This window comes from Hemitrygon akajei, chromosome 6, assembly GCF_048418815.1.
Source record: "Hemitrygon akajei chromosome 6, sHemAka1.3, whole genome shotgun sequence".
Lineage (NCBI taxonomy): Eukaryota > Metazoa > Chordata > Chondrichthyes > Myliobatiformes > Dasyatidae > Hemitrygon > Hemitrygon akajei.
Genome location: NC_133129.1, coordinates 47,845,076 through 47,862,037, shown reverse-complemented (window position 1 = coordinate 47,862,037; position 16,962 = coordinate 47,845,076). Strand labels below are relative to the sequence as shown.

General features: G+C 40.2%; 1 long non-coding RNA gene across 4 annotated transcripts in view; it reads left to right on the top strand.

Moving 5' to 3' along the window:
• Positions 1 to 16,664, top strand: part of LOC140729054 (uncharacterized) — a 140,927-nt gene extending 124,263 nt beyond the window's left edge. For 3 of the 4 annotated variants that reach the window (XR_012099243.1, XR_012099246.1, XR_012099242.1), the window contains one exon: positions 9,119 to 16,664. This is a non-coding gene — a long non-coding RNA (uncharacterized lncRNA). The remainder of the gene's footprint in view (positions 1 to 9,118) is intronic. The other variant, XR_012099245.1, reaches the window with a different exon arrangement.
• The last annotated feature ends 298 nt before the right edge of the window (positions 16,665 to 16,962 follow it).

Genomic DNA, 16,962 nt, shown 5'->3' with positions numbered 1-16,962 from the left:
GAGGACTCCCAAGTCCCTTTCCACTTCTGATTTTTAAATCTTCTCTCCATTTAGAAAAGAGTCTACGCTTTTACTTTTTCTACCAAAGTGCATGACCATACACTTCCTGGCACTGGTTCCAGCTTCCACTTCTTTGCCCATTCTCCTAATCCCTCCAAGTACATCTGTAGCATCTCTGCTTCCCCAAAACTACCTGTCCCTCCTCCTATCTTCATATCATCTGCAAAGTTGGCAACCAACCCATCAAATCTGTCATCCAAATCATTGATGTATAGTGTAAAAAGCAGTCCCAATATTGGCCCCTGTGGAACACCACTAGTCACTGGCAGCCAACCAGAAAAGGCTCCCCTTATTCCCATCCTTTGCCTCCTGCCAATCAGTTGATCCTCTGACCATGCTACTATCTTTCCTGTAATACAATGGGCTCTCTTAACTTGTTAAGCAGCCTCATGTGTTGCACCTTGTCAAAGGCCTTCTGAACATCCAAGTACACAACATCCACCAATTCTCCTTTGACTATCCAGCATGTTATTTCTTAGAGTAGGTTAAAAGTTGGAAGAACATCGTGGACCAAAGTGCTTGTACCGTGATGTAATGTTCTATGTCCTGTGTTCAAACTTCTAGCATCCCCAGTTTTCTGAGTGTCAGTTTCAAGAATTCCTTATCCTGGCACCCAGAGAAGACTCGCGCTGCCACGGGGAGAACGTACAATCACTCAATGTTTCCCAGTCATCAAATGGCCCAGGTCGTTTACAATGGATCTTTCAAGTTATATTCCTGCACCTAGCTTGCTCCCAAATCCAAATCATTGAAATGGCCAGCTGTAAATGACCTGGTTCTGACACTTCCCAGTAAAATGGCTGAGACACAAAATAAGGGCAACCATTGTGTGATGGAGGTCTTTGTTAATGAGGGAGGGAAGAACATGTTAACAGAAGGGCTAGTAACCTGAAGCAGATTGTTGCCCACTGAGTGCTGCTATGAGCCAGTTGTCTGAAGTAGATATAATCAGTTGGATGTTCTCTGGAAGCTGACGTTCTGCGTTCCCACCATATACCAAGCTAACAGAGATCGCAGTTCTTTTCAATACAATCCACAGCTCTTGCCTGCAAAGCAGGACATATGGGGCACTTGTTTTCCCTCATCCCCACTCCCATCCCATTTTGACCAGGCTTAGCCTGCACCTCATGGTATAAAATAGGGAAACATAATGTGGCTCCACAGCACTCCCACTGTGCATTACAGACAGCATTTCAGGGTACGTGATATGCTCCAGGACAATCCTGAGTAACGTGACTTCATTTAATAATTACCATACTCCAGATCTGGTTTTAGTTACTCCAGAAATTAAAGTTGTTTCCTTTGACGTGAGAAGCACAGTGGGACTCGAGGGAGAAAGCTGAGCAGGTTGGGATTTTGTTCACAGGAGTGTAGGAGAATGAGGCGTAACATTATAAAGGTGTATAAAATCATCAGGAGCATAGAAAAGATGAATGGAAAGTCCTTTTCCCAGAATTGGGACCAAGAATTAGAGGGCATAGGTTCAGGGTGAACCTATGGATGGGATGGGAGCTCAACATCCAGGGACATTCAATATTCAGGGGGGATAGACAGGAAAGAAAAAGAGGTGGGGTAGCGTTGCTGGTTAGAGAGGAGATTAACACAATAGAAAGGAAGGACGTTAGCCTGGAGGATGTGGAATCGATATGGGTAGAGCTGCATAACACTAAGGGGCAGAAAATGCTGGTGGGAGTTGTGTACAGGCCACCTAACAGTAGTAGTGAGGTTGGGGATGGCATTAAACAGGAAATTAGAAATGCGTGCAATAAAGGAACAGTAGTTATAATGGGTGACTTCAATCTACATATAGATTGGGTGAACCAAATTGGTAAGGGTGCTGACGAAGAGGATTTCTTGGAATGTATGCGGGATGGTTTTCTGAACCAACATGTCGAGGAACCAACTAGAGAGCAGGCCATTCTAGATTGGGTATTGAGCAATGAGGAAGGGTTAGTTAGCAATCTTGTCGTGTGGGGCCCCTTGGGTAAGAGTGACCATAATATGGTGGAATTCTTCATTAAGATGGAGAGTGACATAGTTAATTCAGAAACAAAGGTTCTGAACTTAAAGAAGGGTAACTTTGAAGGTATGAGATGTGAATTAGCTAAGATAGACTGGCAAATGATACTTAAAGGGTTGACGGTGGATATGCAATGGCAAGCATTTAAAGATCGCATGGATGAACTACAATTGTTCATCTCAGTTTTGCAAAAGAATAAACCAGGGAAGGTAGTGCACCTGTGGGTGACAAGGGAAATTAGGGATAGTATCAAGTCCAAAGAAGAAACATATAAATTAGCAAAAAAAAGTGACACACCTGAGGACTGGGAGAAATTCAGAGACCAGCAGAGGAGAACAAAGGGCTTAATTAGGAAAGGGAAAGAAGATTATGAGAGAAAGCTGGCAGGGAACATAAAAACTGACTGTAAAAGCTTTTATAGATACGTGAAAAGAAAAAGATTGGTCAAGACAAATGTAGGTCCTTTACAGTCAGAAACAGGTGAATTGATCATAGGGAACAAAGACATGGCAGACCAATTGAATAACTACTTTGGTTCTGTTTTCACTAAGGAGGACATAAATAATCTTCCGGAAATAGTAAGGGATCGAGGGTCTAGTGAGATGGAGGAACTGAGGGTGTTACAGATTCAAACAACAATAAATATATGAGTTAGGCAGGGGTTTTTATAACAAATAACATGTTTATTAAACACTGAAAACAAACCCCCCAAAAGTAAACAAATCACTAACGTAACCGGAAATCAGCTGCTGTGCGGCAGCTTAAACAGTTCTTAAAGCAATGAAGCTTAAACAGTTCTTAAAGCGATGTTGCAAAAACAGTTCTTCAAAGTAGTATTGCAAAAGTTCAAAATGCTCACAGTCCATTTAAGGGAGAGACTTTTTAAGACGATTTAAATTCTCCTTCACGTCGTGTTGTTTCAGTTCCCAAATTGAACTTTTCCCACGAAGAATTTTACGTAACGAAACTGCTTAAAGGCACTGACCTTTCCTTTACAAAACTGTTCCCAATCCTTTCTGATATTTCACAGGGATTAACACAAGAACAGTCAACGAATTCCTTCCGAATAAGGATCAAACAAGGTAAAACCTGTTTCACCGTCGAAATCGATTCTCCTCGATCTTTTATCTCCCGAACTCCGATCTTCACTCTCCACTGATTCTCAACTAGCAGTATTATAAAGAAACTGCTGGCAATGACCCTTTAAACTTTAGGCATTAGATAAAACTTCATCTTTCAACTAAACTGCATCATAACATTAAATCACGCAGTGGCATGAAGTCAACATGGCAAATCCAGCCACGCACTGCCCCTCCTCACAGGGAGGGGTCCTCCTTTTATACCCTGTTAAAAAAACCTGTCACATGACCTCTAGTGGCGGGAAAATGACATCACTCCACCATCACAAGACCATTACCTCAAGTCCAGTATAGCTTCAACCCTAGTCACGTGACAAGGGTACGTAACAAGGGAAATACATGTTAGTAGGGAAGTGGTGTTAGGTAAATTGAAGGGATTAAAGGCAGATAAATCCCCAGGGCCAGATGGTCTGCATCCCAGAGTGCTTAAGGAAGTAGTCCAAGAAATAGTGGATGCACTAGTGATAATTTTTCAAAACTCCTTAGATTCTGGATTAGTTCCTGAGGATTGGAGGGTGGCTAATGTAACCCCAATTTTTAAAAAAGGAGGGAGAGAGAAACCGGGGAATTATAGACCGGTTAGTCTGACATTGGTGGTGGGGAAAATGTGAGAGTCGGTTATCCACATTTGGAAAGAGGTGAAATCATCGGACAAAGTCAGCATGGATTTGTGAAAGGAAAATCATGTCTGACGAATCTTATAGAATTTTTTGAAGATGTAACTAGTAGAGTGGATGGGGAGAGCCAGTGGATGTGGTATATTTAGATTTTCAAAAGGCTTTTGACAAGGTCCCACACAGCAGATTAGTGTGCAAACTTAAAGCACACGGTATTGGGGGTATGGTATTGATGTGGATAGAGAATTGGTTGGCAGACAGGAAGCAAAGAGTGGGAGTAAACGGGACCTTTCCAGAATGGCAGGCAGTGACTAGTGGGGTATCGCAAGGCTCAATGCTGGGACCCCAGTTGTTTACAATATATATTAATGATTTAGACGAGGGAATTAAATGCAGCATCTCCAAGTTTGTGGATGACACAAAGCTAGGCGGTGGTGTTAGCTGTGAGGAGGATGCTAAGAGGATGCAGGGTGACTTGGATAGGTTAGGTGAGTGGGCAAATTCATGGCAGATGCAATTTAATGTGGATAAATGTGAGGTTATCCATTTTGGTTGCAATAACAGGAAAACAGATTATTATCTGAACGGTGGCTGATTAGGAAAAGGGGAGATGCAATGAGACCTGGGTGTCATTGTACACCAGTCATTGAAGGTGGGCATGCAGGTACAGCAGGCGGTGAAAAAGGCGAATGGTATGTTGGCATTCATAGCAAGAGGATTCAAGTACAGGAGCAGGGAGGTTCTACTGCAGTTGTACAAGGCCTTGGTGAGACCGCACCTAGAATATTGTGTGCAGTTTTGGTCTCCTAATCTGAGGAAAGACATACTTGCCATAGAGGGAGTACAGAGAAGGTTCACCAGATTGATTCCTGGGATGGCAGGACTTTCATATGAAGAAAAACTGGATCGACTAGGCTTATACTCACTGGAATTTAGAGATTGAGGGGGGATCTTATTGAAACGTATAAAATTCTAAAGGGATTGGACAGGTTAGATGCAGGAAGATTGTTTCCGATGTTGGGGAAGTCCAGAACGAGGGGTCACAGTTTAAAGATAAAGGGGAAGCCTTTTAGGACCGAGATGAGGAAAAGCTTCTTCACACAGAGAGTGGTGAATCTGTGGAATTCTCTGCCACAGGAAACAGTTGAGGCCGGTTCATTGGCTATATTTAAGAGGAAGTTAGATATGGCCCTCGTGGCTAAAGGGGTCAGGGGGTATGTAGAGAAAGCAGGTACAGGGTTCTGAGTTGGATGATCAGCCATAATCATACTGAATGGTGGTGCAGGCTCGAAGGGCCGAATGGCCTACTCCTGCAACTATTTTGTATGTTTCTATGTGAAAGGGGAAAGATTTAATAGGAACGTAGGGGCAACTTATTCCCACTCAGAGACTGATCAGCAGACAAAACAACTGCAAGAGGAGGTGATTACATTAACATTTAAAATGGGTTCCCGACCTTTTTTGTACCATGGTGCAAAACCATTAAAGAAGGAGTCTGTGGACTCCAAGTTGTGAACCCCTGATATAAAGGGATGGTTATATGGACAGGAAGCATTGAGAAGAGTATGGGTCAAAAATGGGAAAATGGGACTAGTTCAGATGGAAATCTTGATCAGCATCAACCAATTAGGCCAAAGGGCCTGTTTCCATCCTATATGGCTCTAAGTGACCTGTTTTTTTAGCTGTTACTAATATCTTGCATCTCATGGAGAATACCGTACGCTACTCAGAATTGAAGAAATGAAGCAGCCTCATCCATAGAATGGCGCCAAGAATCGCAGACCCACTTGAGTATACGATGTTAAGAATTTTTGTCAGACCCATTCACCTAGTGCCAGGTCATTAGCTCCTGTGAAACTGTGACTGCTACAGACCTACTAAAGCAAAGGGCATTGGCCAAATGGTATAGTAAAATTCAATTATCTAGTTTGTTGAGGTGGAATTGATTATTTTTAAGATCTCGTGCTTTGAATTGCAGCCCATTGCAGTCTCACTCATTAAGACTAACACACCTTGACCTTGCCTCTTCTTGGCACCGCAAATAACATGCAGACCCCAAACTCGAGTTGCTTCAATGGGAATTGCACTTGTTGTAGAACGGTTACCGACAACACATTGGAACAGCTCCAGCCACCAAGGTTCAGTCCTGCCTGTGTGGATTTATCATGTTCTCCCTGTGAATACATAGGTGCTCTGGGTTCCCCTCACACCCCAGCAGTGTGTGGATTGGTAGCTAACTGGCCAGCATAGCATGCACATGAGTGGTGGAATCTGTGGGATGGGATGTGATGGGAATGTGGAGAGAATAAACTGTGCTGTGAGGGTGCATCTGCGGTCACCCTACCCCATAATTTTCTGACGATCTTCAGAGCTGTAGAGGGTTGTAAACTTTGCCAGCTTCATGATGGACTGTATTATATATATATTTATTAGTGAACAATAAATGAATGATAAACAACCCTCACTATATGAGCCCTAGGCCATATTTATCCAATTTCAGAGGCTCTATTCCAGCCAAGAACAACGGAAACTCAGCATTAGGCCAAAATACAGAAAAATGAAGTGAAGATTCCATGGCTGTATCCAACAGATTTGCAGCTGAGTTACAGTGACCAAAAAGGCAAAGCAAATTTCAGATCAATCTCAAGCACTGAATTTTTTTTAAAAAGCCTATGTAAAATACATACAAACAATATCAAAACTCCTTAATAAATATGCTAAGTATTTTTAAAAAAATGTTTGTCATTGTCAATAAAAGAAAATCAGATGTAATGCAATGTTTGAAAACTCACCTGATTTAAGCCAATTTCAGACATTGGAAATATTGTTTTTCTCCAATGGAATTTGTCACCTTCAATTTTTGATTTTTGAATATTTGAATACTGTCAGTGATAGTTATTTTTAAACAAATATCCTTTTGGCAACTGAGCTCTACCACATTAGAATTAACAGCTTGTTGCTTTGAACACATCCTAAGGCTAGGCAGATGCTTGTTATCTATCTTAAGGGCCAATTCTTGCATATAAATAAGGAAAATATAACAGTGCCTTCAAACATTGCAGCAATAACGTCTGATTGGGAAGTATTGGAGCACTTCATGCACTGGCACAGCAGTGTTTCGTTTTTCTGTGTTGGGGAAGGTGGCAGATTCTGATAGCAACATTTTATATCAGCACATACAATATAATTAAGCCACCCACACTTCTGTTGGTAGGAACTAATCAAATATACCACCTTATCAAGTGAGAATAAGCTCTTTGTATATGCTAATTTATTTTAACAAATGCTCTTGAGATACAACATGTTCTGATAGCAATAAAGATTGCAAAATGGAGGCAATGTAAATTGAAGTGGTGAGCATGGTTTCTGGGATGGATTTTGTTTAATTCAGTAAAACAACTGTGAAATAACGTTTCCTTTGTCATGAAGCATATACAGGTTGCAGAAGGACGCATGCATGAATTATATGTTCTAAACAAAATCAATAAAGCTCCAAGATTTTAAAACATGCACAATATTGTTAAAAGTAGATTGACTCAGACAACAAACAAAATGGAATGCCATAAATAAAGTTCAAATCGTATCAGGGGAACCTTGTGGAATGAAGTAATCATTCATGGAAGGATTGGAGAATCCCAATAATTCTACCAGCACAAAAGCTGAACAGATCAATATTAGAGTAAGGAACATTTATCAGTGGGAAATGTTTTCAGAACATTTAAAGAAGATTTAAGGTATTGTTCATAATACTCATCTTGATAAGCTTGCTACTCATAGTTACATTAATTCAGATAAATAAAATCCTATCGCCATTCATAGCCTTTCCAACTCACCTTGAATAAACTTGCTCACGAAACAATCCTTCCTATTTCCAGTACAAAACATTGATTATAGAAGCTCAATATAAAGGGGGAGCAATTAAAGGCAGGGTAATCAAATAATGTTCTAATACTCTGCTCTTTGATTATTCAGTAATCCTAATGGTTCAGGGTATGGCTCATTGGGTGTAGATTCCTATACTCCCTTTACACTTGGGCCACTGTTCCTATACTCTCTTCAACACACTGGGACCCTGGTTTCAGGACTCCCTTTAAGACAACGTGTTCTTTTCAACAAACTGGACCCTGGTTTTTGCACTGCCGTTAAGACAACATGTCCCTTTAAAAAATGGTGCTCTTATTTCAGTGCTCCCTTTAACATACCATGTCCCTGTTTCAAGCTTTCTCTTTAACATACTTGGTCTCTCAGTCCTGCATTTTCTTTAGCATATCCAATCCCTGGTTCCTGCATTCCCTTTAACATACTCGGTCCCTCGTTCCTGCATTCTCTTTAACATATCCAATCCCTGGTTTCTGCATTCCCTCTAACATACTGGGTCCCTGGTTTGTGCATTCCCTGTAAAATACCAGGTATCTGGTTTGTGCATTCCCTTTGAAATACCAGGTATCTGGTTTGTGCATTCCTTTTAAAATACTGGGCCCCTGGTTTGTGCATTCCCTTTAACATACCGGGCCCCTGGTTTGTGCATTCCCTTTAACATACCGGGCCCCTGGTTTGTGCATTTCCTTTAACATACCGGGCCCCTGGTTTGTGCATTCCCTTTGAAATACCGGGCCCCTGGTTTGTGCATTCCCTTTAACATACCGGGCCCCTGGTTTGTGCATTCCCTTTAACATACCGGGCCCCTGGTTTGTGCATTCCCTTTAACATACCGGGCCCCTGGTTTGTGCATTCCCTTTAACATACCGGGCCCCTGGTTCTTTCCTTCTCTTTCACGAAGCAGGGCCCTGGGAACCTGATTCCTGTACTCCCTTTAAACACAGCGAGTGTTGACTGTGTTGTCCTCAACACATCAGGGTCCCAGTTCTCGTGCCCTCTTTTATGGAATAGGATCCAGATTGTTGTGCTCTCTTAAATACACAGGCTCCAGTTTTGTGCTCCCTTTAACACACTAGAACCCTGGTTCACATGTTTTCTTTAATTCCCAAAGGCTCTGGTTACTATGTTACCTTGAAACTCAGATAATTTTGTTTCCCACATTTTCTTGAAACACAATGGGACCCTGATGTCTGAACTCTTTTTAAGCTCACCAGGACACTTTTTCCCACATTCCCATTAAACTTATAAGGTTCACTGGAAAAATCTATTGTACTACTATGTAACATCTTTTTAAAAAGCGTGTTGGAGTACTAATTGGAATTGTAAGTAATAGTCTAGAAAATCGTCCAGACTGGCCCCACCAAGAATTCTGAGTAACAGAAATTTCCTGTACAAATTTTAAGGCAATAGGAATCCTACCAAATGGAGTTGCTAAAGATCGAACTGTACACTGTGCTGCCAGGTTTTGAGAAGCAGCTCGTTGCTCTTTAGGATGATCTCTAAGGTAAAGTACATGGAAATTAGTCAAGGTGGTGTAATTCATGCTGGGATCTCCTTGCTCTCTGGGGCCTGGATGTTTCCCTGACATCATAACAATCAGCAGGTTGCCTAGAGTTTTAACTGGGGCTATACAGATCTCTTAGTGTTATCAACTTGAATTATATGGAAAAAATAGAGAAAAAGAAAAGAGAAAAGCAAAAAAAAAACACAGATACATTTTGTCCACCATAGCCATCTGGATCTTCTGGTTGACTGCCATTTTAATTCCTCTCCTCATCTCCACACCAACATGTCTGTCCTCTGTCAGGATGAGGCCAAGACCAAACAAAAGGAACCGTACCTCCTATTCCACTTGGACAATCAACAATGCAATGGTGTGAATATTGAATTCTCTAATATCAGGCAAACTGCACCCCATTTATCTCTTTTTTATCTCCAGCACTCACCGCCCCCCCTCCATCACCTAGTTCTTTCCCCTCCTCTACCAACTCTCCTTCCACAAAGTCCTCTTTCCCTCACCATTCCCATCTTCCCTACACCTCTCCATTATTTGCTTCCAAGAAGTGGTACTAACATGAATAGAAAATTGGTTGGCAGACAGGAAACAAGGAGTAGGGATTAACAGGTCCTTTTCAGAATGTCAGGCAGTGACCAGTGGGATACCGCAAGGCTCAGTGCTGGGACCGCAGCTATTTACAATATACGTTAATGATTTAGATGAAGGGATTAAAAGTAACATTAGCAAATTTGCAGATGACACAAAGCTGGGTGGCAGTGTGAAATATGAGGAGGATGTTAGGAGAATGCAGGGTGACTTGGACAGGTTGGGTGAGTGGGCAGATGCATGGCAGATGCAGTTTAATGTGGATAAATGTGAGGTTATCCACTTTGGTGGCAAAAACAGGAAGGCAGATTACTATCTGAATGGTGTCAAGTTAGGAAAAGGGGAAATACAATGAGATCTAGGTGTTCTTGTACATCAGTCACTGAAAGTAAGCATGCAGGTACAGCAGGCAGTAAAGAAAGCTAATGGCATGTTGGTTTTCATAACAAAGGGAGTTGAGTACCTGTATCGGATCCTTCTGCAGTTGTACAGGGCCCTGGTGAGACCATACCTGGAGTATTGTGTTCAGTTTTGGTCTCCATATTTGAGGAAGGACATTCTTGCTATTGAGGGAATGCAGCGTAGGTTCACAAGGTTAATTCCCAGGATGGCGGGACTGTCATATGTTGAAAGATTGGAGTGACTGGGCTTGTATACACTGGAATTTAGAAGGATGAGAGGGGATCTGATTGAAACATATAAGATTATTAAGGGCTTGGACACGCAAGAGGCAGGAAACATGTTCCCAATGCTGGGGGAGTCCAGAACCAGAGGCCACAGTTTAAGAATAAGGGGTAGGCCATTTAGAACAGAGTTCAGGAAAAACTTTTTCACCCAGAGAGTTCTGGATCTGTGGAATGCTCTGCCTCAGAAGGCAGTGGAGGCCAATTCTCTGGATGCTTTCAAGAAAGAGTTAGATAGAGCTCTTAAAGATAGTGGAGTCACGGGATACGGGGAGAAGGCAGGAACAGGGGACTGATTGTGGATGATCAGCCATGATCACATTGAATGGCGGTGCTGGCTTGAAGGGCCAAATGGCCTACTCCTGCACCTATTGTCTATTGTCTATGTCACCTTCCCTTCCTATCAGGTTCCATAATCTGCAGCCCCTCATTACATAGAAAACATACAATACAATACAGGTCCTTTGGCCCACAAAGCTGTGCCGAGCTTGTCCCTACCTAGGCTTTACCCATAGCCCTCTATTTTTCTAAGCTCCATGTAGCTCCGTCACACTGAGCACTGGATCCCCACAAGGCTGTATGCTCTAATCTACTTTTTGGGCCACATGTTACCTCATCCCTGGCCACAGTTATCTCTTAGCTAGCCTCTCATTAACACACCATTATCTTCTTATTTGGCTACATTCTTAAGTCACTGATGTGTTCAATAGTACAGAGACAATACAGAGATTTCATTCTCCTGCTAAATTGGATACATACATAGCAAATAGCAAACACAAAGTTGACTACATAGTTTTGGTTACACCTCTCATTAACACACCATTATCTTCTTATTTGGCTACATTCTTAAGTCACTGATGTGTTCCCATTAACACACCATTATCTTCTTATTTGGCTACATTCTTAAGTCATTGATGTGTTCAATACAGAGACAATACAGAGATTATAGAGAATATAGAGATGTGTTCAATACAGAGACAATACAGAGATTTCATTCTCCTACTAAAATGGATACATACATAGCAAATAGCAAATACAAAGCTGACTACATAATTTTGGTTACACAGCAAACAATGCAACTTTATACTTCAATAAGACCAGATCATTTTTGAGGTGTAGATAGATAAGTATTTGAAATATGGGAGAATTAAGGGTTAAAGGGAACTGCCAGAAAAGAGTCGTCAAGGCTAACATAGATCCACCATGATCATAATGAATAGTGGGGCAGGCTTGGGGTGGGGGCTGCTAGTGGCCTCATCCAGCTCTCCATAGAGTGGATAGCCAGCACCTATCCACTCTGTGGGTGGGAATGGCGAATATGAGAGGGCATAATTTTAAGGCGATTGGAGGAAGGTAAAGGGGAGATAACAGAGGTAGGTTTTTTACACAGAGACTGGTAAGTGTGTGGAATGCATTGCTGGGGTGGTGGTAGAGGCAGATACATTAGGGACGTTTAAAAGACTCTTCAGTAGGTACATGAATGAAAGAAAAATGGAGGACTTTGCAAGAGGGAAGAGTTAGACTGAGTTTGGAGTAGGTTAAAAGGTTTGGCACAACGTAATGGGGTGAAGGACCTGTACAATGATATACTGTTCTATGTAACAGTATATCAATTCTGGTTAATTGGGACATATCAGAACCAGTATATTTTGGCCCAATTAAGTGGCTGCCCAAATCATACAAAGTTAAAAAGGTATAAAAAACAAACTACTGTTCAAGTAGCAAATTATGTATTTAAATGAAATGCAGAACAATTTAGAACACTATCAATATTATTGCAGTATTATATAATTGTGTATTCGTAATGTTTACCAATGGAGGAATTCGAGTGTATGCTGACACGATACTTGACTAGTGATACTTCTTGGACCCTTGTAGCATCAAGGTTCAACACTTTTTCCAATTTCCAACAAATTCTTTTTATCAGTTCCTGATATATTTCAACAACAGAACACAGTTATGTGACCATTGTTTTCTTGGAACTTGATAGTTTTTTGTGCTTGTAGCACAGAGAACCATCCAGCATGATATGATAAAAAGAGGCTTATTATTTGGCATTATAGATAACAACTGCACAAAATTTTTGAAGGAAGTTCAAGAGTTTTGTAGACTTCCATGTTTCTTCAGTTTTAGCATCAGCACTACCTTTTTCACTGTGTGCTTTCTTGAATTTATTCTGGTGGCTGCATTTCCATCTAGTCAACCCACCATCTGTTGCCTTAAAATCTTCATGACCCTGCTTCCTAGCTAGTTCCCTTGACTTATCTTTTAATATTGGTCCACTGACATCCACATCTCCTCCGGTTACAATGGAAATCATCGATTGAGGGCCTCTTCAATATCTGGATCCTTACCTTCACACTTTTGTTTTAGGATGTTCCCTGTTGTCCCTCACATAATGCCCATTATTCTTGCAGTCTATCTTGCTGATGTACCAAGCGTGTGGCACTCCAGTTAACTCTGACAATTAGTGATTATAAGCGGATGGCCTTTAATTTGGTCCAGTGGGTATTTTATTTTGACCAATGTTAAATCTTTTCATGACAAGGGTCTCAAAAATGTTTTAAAAGTCAAAATTTAAAAAAAATCAAAAATCGCTGCGTTTTGAATTGGCACCTGTAAGCCAAAATAGATAACGTAACACAAAAGGCACACATCTGACACAACTGTTCGCTCTAACCACGGTGTAGTGTCTAACAGCCACACAAGTGCAGTAACTGACTGTGGCATAGAGTCCCAAATAATTTAAGGGAATCCCAGCTATTTTCTTGATTTGTTTTTGTTCTTTGAGAGTTGTCCCAAAGAAGCAGCTGCCCCAATTAACTGATCGCCCAATTAACTTGGATCCACAGTACTTTCTTGTGTTCTTATGTGTTCAAATAGTTGGAACTTACATGATGAGCTAAATGCTCATTACCCAATGGATTAATACAAAGAAACAGGTCCACAATGTTTTTCTCGGGCATCTCAGGAAAATTAGATAATAAAGGGTTAATGAAATGTCTAATTTGAAGGTATGTAAAGAAATGGGTATTAGGTAGATTAAACTTAACAGCCAGTTGTTGAAAAGTTGCAAAACGATTATCTATGAAAAGATCTTCAAAGCACCTAATGTCCTTTCTGTACCAATCATGAAATGTTGCGTCTTGCATAGAAGGTAGGAAAAGATGATTGTGTAAGATAGGGCTAGAGAGAGCGAGAAACCATGAAGGCCATTATATTTTCTAAACTGGGCCCATATTCTCAGAGTCTGTCTAACAAGAGGATTAACAATTAGTCTAGGCAAGTGACAAGGAAGTGCAGATCCAAGAAGTGCAGAAATAGAGAGATCCTTAATAGAGTTCAACTCCACTGCCACCCATTTTGGTCAGTCAGACTGATTATGAAAAAAGGACCAAAAAGTAAGACAGCGAATATTGGCTGCCCAATAATATAAATGGAAGTTAGGCAAAGCCATACCACCTTTTTTAGATTTTTGAAGGTAAACCTTATTAAGTCTAGAACGTTTGCCCTTCCATAGATAGGAGAAAATGATGGAATCTAACGAATCAAAAAAAGCTTTAGAAATAAAAATTGGTAAAGACTGAAATAAGTATAAAAATTTAGGAAGGATATACATTTTAATAACATTAATTCGACTTACCAGAGACATAGATAGGGGTGACCATTGTGTCAAACTCTGTTTTGTAGAATTTAAAAGATTAGCAAAATTTTCTTGATAAAGATTCTTGCAGTTCCTTGTTACTGTAATACCAAGGTAAGTAAATTGATTATTAACCACTTTAAAAGGGAGGTCATGAAATACTAATGCTTGTGCTTCTCTATTAATTGGTTAGCATTCACATTTATGTAAATTAAGTTTATAACCAGAAAGCTGGCTGAATTGATTAAGAAGTAAAAGCATTGGAGGTAAGGAAGTGGACGGATTTGATACAAAAAGTAAAAGATTGTCGGCATAAAGAGAAACTTTATGTTCAACACCTCCCCTCCAAATCCCCGTCAGTTTAGGACAAATTCGAAACGCAATCACCAGTGGCTCTATAGCCAAATCAGAAAGGAAGGGACTTAAAGGGCATCCTTGACGGGTGCCACGTTTAAGGCTGAAAGACTGGGATTGCTGAGAGTTAGTCAAAACAGAAGCAGTGGGGCATAAGTATAACAATTTAATCCATGAAATAAAACTTTGTCCAAAATCAAATGTTTCTAAAACCGCAAAAAGGTAATTCCACTCCAACCGATCAAACGCTTTCTCCGCATCAAGAGAAATGACACATTCAGGAGTCCCAATTGAGGGTGAATATAAGATATTAAATAGGTGCTGTATATTAAAAAAGGGAAGACGATTTTTAATAAAACTGGTTTGGTCATCAGAAATAATAGAAATTATAATATTCTCCAATCTACAAGCCAAAATTTTAACATCAATATTTAACAAAGAAATCGGCCTATACGAAGAACACTCTGTTGGATCTTTACATTTTTTGGCTAAAATAATAATATATGCCTCAAATAATACAACCTCTATCTTAACTATACATAAAGACTTGGCCTCCACAGATGCCTGTGGCAAAGAATTCCACAGATTCACTACCCTTTAGCTAAAGAAATTTCTCCTCATCTCCATTCTAAAAGGACGACTCTGTTCTGAGGCTGTGTCCTCTGGTCTTAGGCTACACCATTGTAGGAAACATCCTCACTTCTATTTCGGGGGTTCTGTATACAACTCCCAGCAAAGTCTTTTCATGCTTTCAGTTCCTATCACTAATGATTCAACACCTTCCACCACTATGTCACCTCTTTCTAATGATTTAATTTCATTGTTTTACTAACAGAGCCACACCACCCATTCTGCCTTCCTGCCTATCCTTTCGATACAATGTGTATCCTTGGACATTATGCTCTCAGCTATAATCTCTCTGCCATGATTCTGTGATGTCTATAACATCACTCCTGCCAATCTGCAACTGTGCTCTTTTCTCTGAAAAGAGTGCAGGGAAAAGTTACATGGATATTGCTTGCACTTGAGAACTTGATTTACAGATGCAGGTTGAATAGGTTAAGACTTTATTCCCTGGAACACAGGAGAATAAGGAGTGATTTGATCGAGGCATACAAAATTATGAGGGGTACAGAAAAGGTGAATGCTTAGGCAATCTCCCCTCAGGTTGGGTGAGAATAGAACAAGAGGTCATAAATATTCAAGAGGAATTTGGGGGAGGGTAACTTCTTATCTCAGAGGGCAGTGCAAGTGTGGAACGAGCTGCCAGTGTAAGTGGCAGATGCAGGTTCAATTGTAACATTAAAGAGAAGTTTGGATATATACATGAATGAAAAGGTTTAAAGGGCAATGGTCCAGGTACAGGTTGATGGGACTAGGCAACCATGCTAGCACAGACTAGATGGGCTGAAGGGCTCATTTTTGTCCTGTAGTGTTCTATGACTAAATATAGTTTTAATCATTTTTATTTGTTCTACTCTGTTCACTCACTGAGTTAGTGGTGAACAAGTGATAATTATTGGATTTTTTTTGCAAGCTGACAATCAGTTTAGCTGCAAATTCTCTGGAGGTGAAAGCTGGTATTTTTTCCCTTATATTTCCAATTTCAACATATGCTTTTGAATCCAAATTCATACGTAGCTTTCACCATTCATCCTTCACAGCTCAAAGCGTGGGGTATAAATCCATCTGTTTCTGGAATGCCCTGTCATACAGAGTATGCATCATCTACTGCCATGTGCTTTAATGTGTTCAAGTGAACTGGAATGATATCTGCAATTATAAATATGAAAAATAAACAGTATATATTGGGAATAATGTGCTGGCAGATTGTGTGACAAACAGAATTTATTACAAACATTTTGTTACATCATCATCAACATTGATGCGTGATGCCTCAATACATAAGAGAACACCTATTATTTTTAAGTGCTACATTCCGATCATTATTTTATTACATGCCTTCTATTACACCAGCCCTGTAGTAATATTTTGGAACATAAATATACAGAGTCTTAACTTGTTCATCTCAATTTCCCTTCTTTTTTTTCTGCAGGAGATGTTAATCCATTTAGAATAAATGAAGAAGAAAGTTATTTCAAACAAATATTTTATGAAGTGATCTGCATACTATATATTCCCTAACTTCAAAACTGGTTAAAATAAAACATGGATAAATCCTCACGTTTCCAATGTTTATATTTGAGATGTTCAAGAACACTGATCCCATTCGTAACCAGACCTTTGTGAAGGCTAATCGTTTCAGTCTCTGTTACTTCTGCTGAAAGCCTACTTAACGCATTCATCACTCCAAGGAAATAACTGGATTGCTCTAATCTCTAGTGCCATTTACATCTACCCAACTTACACTTCTGAACATTTGAAACACTAATGGACAATCGGTATATTGTATAAAGTTAATCTATCCATTCCTTCTAAAGAGAATTCCTTTTGATACTGATT